Genomic DNA, 7,364 nt, shown 5'->3' with positions numbered 1-7,364 from the left:
ATACTTCAAAGACCCTGGAGATGTGGGATGGGATACTTCAAAGACCCGGGAGATGTGAAATGGAATACTTCAAAGACCCTGGAGATGTGGGATGGAATATTTCAAAGACAGAGGAATGAGAGAAACGGCCCACAGGAGTTTTAAGTAAGTGGAAAAAGTCAAATGCAAAGACTTCTCTGATGGATTTCAAACTGCTAGGGCTCACAGGATTGTTATTTTTATTATTAAGTTATTGTAATGCTTTTGATGTTCCTAATGATAAGAGCTAGTATTTCTACAGGGCTTTAAGCTTTGTAAAGCACTATACATCTGCTATCTCATCTGATCCTCACAATAAGGGGGAGGTGGGAGGTTATTATCTTCATTTTACAGAAGAGGGAAACTGAGGCTGAGAGAACTTAAATGACTTGGCCAGGATCACACCAGTGTCTGAGGCTGGATTTGAAGTCAAATCTTCCTGACTCCAAGTCTTATGTTCTTACCCATTTTGCCATCTAACTGCTGGAAGAGATCTTACACATCCAACTCCATCTTTTGGCAAATGAAGAAATACAGGCCCAGAGAGGAGAAAGTATTTGCTCAAGGTCCATGGGTAATACAGTAGCAGAGCCTGAATTCAGACCTGAGTCCCCTGAGTCCAAATCTAGGCATCCTTCTACTGCTACAGTTTGTATTGTCTAAATTGTCTGTAAAGTGCTGTATCAGAGGGAGTTGTCATCACCATCATCATCAGAGTAAGGAAATTGAACCAATTGTGCTTTTAGTCCTGGACAACAAGAACAGCCTGAAAACTCACAGAATTGAGACTTGTCGGGAAACAGTGGCTACTGTCATCTTTTGGCCCTAACTCTAGAGTTTTCTCCATCTGGAAAAACTGGATTGGGAGTATTCAAATACAGCCCTGGGAAGGTTTGACCCTTTCCATGACACTGGTCCTCTCTCCTTCCCTCTTAGGCAGGACACAAAGGGAGGTGGCCATTTTTATGAACCTGATATCTAACTTTTTTTGCATAAGGAAGTAAAAGGCTTTGTGTGCATGGAAATTTCCCTTCTCTTGGAGGGATGGAAACCAGCCAGGGCTCCCAGGGTTCAGAAACCATGCAAATGATGAAGTTGCTGGCCCCTACAGCTGTGACCTTGGACCTGATGGAGGGCAAGGGGGTAGTAGAATTGTTAAGCCAGTGATGCTTGATTCTGACTCTAGTCTCTTTGCTCCATCCATCAGTGAACATTCATTTATTAAGGGCCCGCTCTATTCATTATATTATATATGTAATATATATATATAATATATATTATATATTCATTAGATTACTCGATGCTGAGCCTTGGTTTCCTCATCTGTAAAATGGGCGTATTAATACTTGGACTAGTGACCTCCTAGGGTTATTGGAAAGAAGACTTTGTGTTCATCACAAAGCCTGTAGACATGTTTTGACTCTTAGTGACCCTTACCCACACCCATTCAATACTTAATGAATGAAAAAGCATTATTCCACACTTGTTTTGTGTCAGTCACTGTGATCCAGGCACAGTGCTGGAGATGTAAAGACAGAAATGAAACAGTCCTTTCAAAGAGCTTACATTCTACTGAGGCTCCAACACATAAACGTACAAGAAAAACTCATTTGAGGAGGGAGGAAACACTAAAGAGGCCAAGGGAGATAAGGAAGAGCTGCAGGTTGAGCCCAGATGTCAGCTCAAGCCCCTAGGAGAGAGAGAGGTTTGGAAGAGAAGGCATTCCTAGCGAACTGGACAGGTTGTGCAAAATCCCTCAATAACACAGCAAAGAATATTTTATTTTTACTTTTTGGAGGGGGGAAGGCAGGGCAGTTGGGGTTAAGTGACTTGCCCAAGGTTACAAGACTAGTTTTGTGTTAAGTGTCTGAGGCCGAATTTGAACTCAGGTCCTCCTGACTCCCAGTGCTCTATTCACTGAGCCACCTAGCCCTCCCACACAACAAGGAATCTTCCATTCTCCTCTTGAATACCTTGAATACCAAGAAACTTCCTTCTTTCCTTCCTGGATTTCTCCTTCCCCTAAGTCTATTTCTGGGTATTTCTGAATGGCTCTGAGAGGCTTAGGAAGGTCTTTAAAGACTAGGTGAGACATCAGGAGGTAAGACAGGAAGGGAAGAAGGAAATTTCAGAACTAAAGAAAGGGATGAACAAGGGTAAGAAAGCTGGCGAGCCTTGGGAGGGAATAGGAGCTGGAAGCATAGAGTATAAAGCTTGGAGTTTAGGAGATCTGAGTTCAAATACTACCTCTGATACTCACTAGCCGTGTGACCTTGAGCAAACCCATTCATTTATCTGAGCCTTCATTTCCTCATCTATAAAATGAAGGGTCAGCTTTAAATCTAAGATCCCATGAAGAGTCTGGTTTGGCTGGGGCAGAGAGCATGAAGAAAGGAGAAATTCAATAAGACTGGAAAGGTAGTGGGGAACTCAGCTGCTGAAGGCCTTCCTGCCAACCTAAGAGATTGGATTTGGTTTCACAGAAAGCCGGGAAGCCAGTGAATAGTTCTGAGTAAAGGAGTGAAACAGCCAAATCTAGGGATGAGGGAATTTAGTTTGGAAGCAGCATGGAGGATGTATTGGGGGTAAATGTGGAGTATAGGGTCATGGATTTGATCATGGAAAGGACCTTAGGCCAACTCTTCATTTTACAGACAAGGAAACTGAGTCTCAGAAAGCCTTGCTCAAAGTCATACAGGAAAGTAGTTGGACAGAATTTAAGCCCTTATCCTATAGCTCCAAATTCATTCCTCTTTCCCCAGAAACCTAGCCCTTTCTATTCAATTAGGAGTCTAGTTCAATTTGTCTTGTGAGAAAATTTTATTCAATTGTGGGAATTGGGAAAAATTTTATTGTATTATTGGAATCTACCTCTTTGTGACTGGGAAGCTGGACCACTTCTCCCTGCTGCTTGGAGACATTTAACTAAGGACCTCAGTTATGCTGACCAGAAATGGTCTGAAGATTGATGCAAGTTTTCTCACAATTGTACTTCTCAAGGAACCCATAAGTCTTATTTGAAAACTGGCCCTGTGTTGGCCAATCGGTTATTGTTCCCATCTTTCTTTGATTGTTCACCAGCGCTTGGGGGGAGTGGGACACCTCTTTTTCTGATTTCAGGGAATTGCACCTGATCACTTTCCCCCTCCCAACTTGGAAAGTCCCTAATCTTTCCTCCAGTAGAATGCAGATTACCTCCTGTGGTGTTCTTGTTAATTGTTTCCTTTTAATTAATTGGCCTTATTTGATTAATTGTTTTTAACTGTAAAAGTCTGTCTCCCCCTGTATTTGGGGTCCAGTGCCAAAGATGAAGAAAGAGCCTGGTTACAATTGGGCGATTGGCATGCATCGCTTACTAAATCAAGATGCTCAGAAACTCGAATCTTTCTTTCCTCAGTCATTTCATCTTGCATCCACTGCGTGTGGGGCAGTAAAAAGAACACTAGACTTGGAATTGGGGGGTCCAGAGCAATGCTGGCTCTGCTACTAACTTGCTTCGTGACCCTAGGCAAGCCCCTTCCCCTTTCTTGTCCTCGGTTCCCTCAGTTTTGAAGATATATAGGTTTAAGATATAACAGAGATTGTAGAGCCTGTAGAGATTTAGACCAACTTCTAGGCCCCCAAGGACTCCAGCTGAGGCCTCTTGACTCCCAGATTAGCAACCTTTCCCCTATATCATATGGGGGAATATTTTTTTTTAATACCCCTCTTTACCCACCATTCCTATGCTGGGCTTAGTCTTCAACCTAGGTTTCCTGTGTCCTTGAAATGTTTTCCTTGTGAATAGAACAGGGGGAGTTCCATTATTTGCTTTCCAATTTGATAGGAAAATTGCCTCTGCCTGGGTGGAAAATAGTGTCATACAATGGCTGGGACAGGAGATTTCAGAGAGGGCGATCTCAGGTGGCCATTATCAGACTCTGAATGAGAAAACAGGACAGCCCAGGTGGAGTTACCTGACTCAAGTCAAATCACTTTAATTAGACCATAGGATTTTTGAGTTGGAAAAGGTAATCTAATTCAATTGTCAAGGAAATCGGGGTTAAGTGACTTGCCAGGGTCATACAGCTAGTAAGTAGCCCAGGGCACCTTTGAACATAGGTCCTCCTGACACTAAGCCTGGAGCTCTATTCACTGTGCCACCTAAATGCCCTGTCCTCATTTTCCAGAAGAAGATGATAGGATCATGGATTGAAAGCTGCAAGGATCCTTGTATGCTGTATATTGACTTAGAAAACCATACGTTACCATCTTCTCTGCGCTATTGCATTTTTATTTATTTTGTTAGAAATTTTCAATTACATTTTGATCTGGTTCTGCTGCATTTGGGATTGGCCTGGGGGAGAAGGGTGTTTGGCACCTCTGGTTTAGATGAGCACTAAGCTTTCTTCTAGGTCTGAGGGTCCTTTGACTCTTCCATGTGTTAGCTGGTGCCTTACAGGTTACTTCTGGGAATCTGGTCCCTTCCTCTTTCTCTTCTGGGTCTAAGATCACGCTGAGGACAAAGCTGGGCTGGGCCCAGCCTCTCACTTTAGCCAACAGAGCCAAGGTTTCTGCCCAGTCTCCATTACCAATCTATCACCCTCAGCACAGCTGAACTCACAGCCCCCAGTGACCTTTCAGACCCTGAGCCTGACACAGGACAATGAAGGCCCACCTTGCCTGCTCTTTCTTCTGCTGCTGCATTCTTCCATGAGTCACAATGTCTCAGAGTTAGAACAGGCCTCAGAGGCTGGCTTGTCTAACCCCTACCTCTCCATAGCATCCTGTGCTCTCTTTCCTTTTGAGACACTCTGAGGATGGGGAACTCACTATTTCTCAAGGGAGTCAGTTCCACTTTGGGATAGTTCGAATTGTCAGGGAGTATTTTCTTTACCTCCAGCAGAAGCTTGCTACTCTCTGCCCTACCTAAATTCTATCCTTTGGGGTCAAGCAAGTCCCTTTCTCCTTAATAGACTTTTGGGTACTTGAATCCAGGATCACAAAGTTTCTCTCTTCTAGTTCCTTCAACCCAACCTCATGTGGCCCAGGCCCCTTATCACCTTGTTTACCAAGTGTCCTTCCCAAAGTGTGGCCCCAGAACTATGTATGGGGTTCCAGATGGGATCTGCCCAGGGCAGAGAATAATGGGATTTCTCACAGTCTTTAAGGCTGGAACAGACCTTAGAGACCATTAAGTCTGATCCCTTTTTCTTTTTCAAAAGAGGAAACCAAAGCTCAAAATGACGTACAATTCAGATGATTCAGAATGGGAGCTGAGACTCCAACCCAAGTCCATTGACTCCTAGACTTTTTGTCCCATTATGAAACCTTTGAAGGAAACTTTCTGAGTCTGGCAAAAAAAAGAAAGGAGGTCTTAGTTTGGCCCTTCTGCTCCATTGTGAGAGGCATGGGGTGTTCAGGGAGGACTGGCACCTCTGGCGTGGGGGCTGCTGAGCCCTTTTCAGGGCTGCTAATCTACCTTTGGGGTCTACTTTTCCCCCAACTCTTACCTGTGGCTCCAAGAAGCTGTAGCATGAGCAGTGGCTGCACCCCAGTAAACCATCTTGGCAGGATGGGTTAGGGGAACGTCTACTCCAAGAAGGGGAACCTGGAGAAATGGGTGAATGAGAACAATCTGTTGCCAACTGACATGAAGTGACTGAAGCAGGTGCTGAGAGCTTGGTCAGGCATTGAAGAATCCAAGGTCATCCGATGCATCCTGGGCCATCCCCAATTATCCTGACTTTTATCTTACCACTGGACTTCCATCCCTCTGGAAGAGAGAGTGAGGCTAATGACTGTGGACCTCTGCCTTACTTAAATCCACTTTACAAACGAGTCAAGATATCACTCTATCAACTCACTGGTCCTCTGAAAACGAAGAACAAACAGCAACTGGAAGCATCACTGGGGAACCGATAAGGCACCGGATTTAAAGTCAAGACCTGAGTTAAAATCCTGTGTCAGCACTTTCTGGCTATGTGACCCTGAGAAAGTTACTAAATTTCCCTGAGTTTTAATTTCCCCTGTAAAATGGGGGGTTGGGCTTTTAATGCCCCATCCAGCTTCCTACCCATGATCCTATGATTTCAGAGGGATCATCCAGTGGCCAGGCTCTGCTTCTTAAGGTTAATTTCAGTCATAAGTCTGGGCTCCCTGACTCCCCTCAGGTCCTTATAGGATGGCACTGATTCCCCATCATAGCAATGGCACCTTCTCCTTGAGTTGGAGTAGAGGTGGGAAGAGATAGGAACGCACAAGTTATTTAGTGGCAGAATTTAAAATTAGGTTGAGTATCCAGAGGCTTTCTCTAATTCCATTTGCAATTTTCCCCTTGTTTTGGAAAACCCAGAAGAAAAGCCCCTTTTCCTGGGCTGGCAGAAATCATTAAAAACAGTGTGACAGTGCCACCTGGTGAGCAACGCCATTCATGACAGGGGAGCTGTCCTGCTCTGGGATTGTAGAATTGGAGGGGATCTTAGATGTCTCCTAGAGGCACCTCCTCCAAGTCTAACTGAGGCTATTTAGGCACCTGGTGGGAGAAGTCTCCTGAGCTGTGCTTCCAAGCAAACCAGGGGTTCTGTGAGGCAGAGGAGAGGAGAGGGTGTAAATTCCTGAGCAGGGAGACACATTTTGGAATAATAAAGCTTTCATAAAAGTATAATGAGCTAGATTGTAAACTCCTCGAGGACAAACATGATATCGCTTTTTCTTTCTTTGTGTTCCCAGGAACTACTACTATTCCTGACACATGGTAGGTGTTTGATACTTGCTTGTTTTGACAAGTTTCCTCAGCAGGTAATGAGTTCCCCCTCACTGAATGGATTTACCCTAGAGGCTAGATGGCAATTTGTCAGGAAAGTTGTAGAGAGAATTCCTGTTCAGGTAGATGACTTATGGGATCCATTCCAACAGAGAGAGTTTATGAATCTCAAGTCAGGGTCAATTCTCCTCTAGTACAGAAAACAAACAGGTCCTGACAATTTCCACAACTTCTGTCTTGACCAGTATGCACAGGAATTTGGCAAATGATGTTCGGCTGTTTCCCCTCTGAGGAGAGAGGGCGGAACCATTTCCTGGCTCTTTGGAATTTACTGGCAAGCTCCAGGATGAAGGAGGCATCTGGCAGTAATGACTTGGATCTCCTCCCATCCCTCAGGTCCATTTGTGTGCCTGATGATCCTGCATCACAAGACCAGAGAGGAAAGTTCCTGTTCTTTCAAACCCCGCACCGACAACCACACACACAGATTACTGGAGAAAGAATGGAATTCTATGCTTTGGGAAGACCAGCATGGTGGCTTTCTACCCATTCAGTATTGGGAAGGACCAAGAAGGCACCACCTAGTAGCCAAGAGGGAAGG

Source organism: Petaurus breviceps, unplaced genomic scaffold, assembly GCF_028583685.1.
Source record: "Petaurus breviceps papuanus isolate PSGF00001 unplaced genomic scaffold, PetGlider_PUasm1.0 90825, whole genome shotgun sequence".
Classification (NCBI taxonomy): domain Eukaryota; kingdom Metazoa; phylum Chordata; class Mammalia; order Diprotodontia; family Petauridae; genus Petaurus; species Petaurus breviceps.
The sequence above is the reverse complement of the archived record's forward strand: the minus strand, read 5'-3'. Positions refer to the sequence as shown.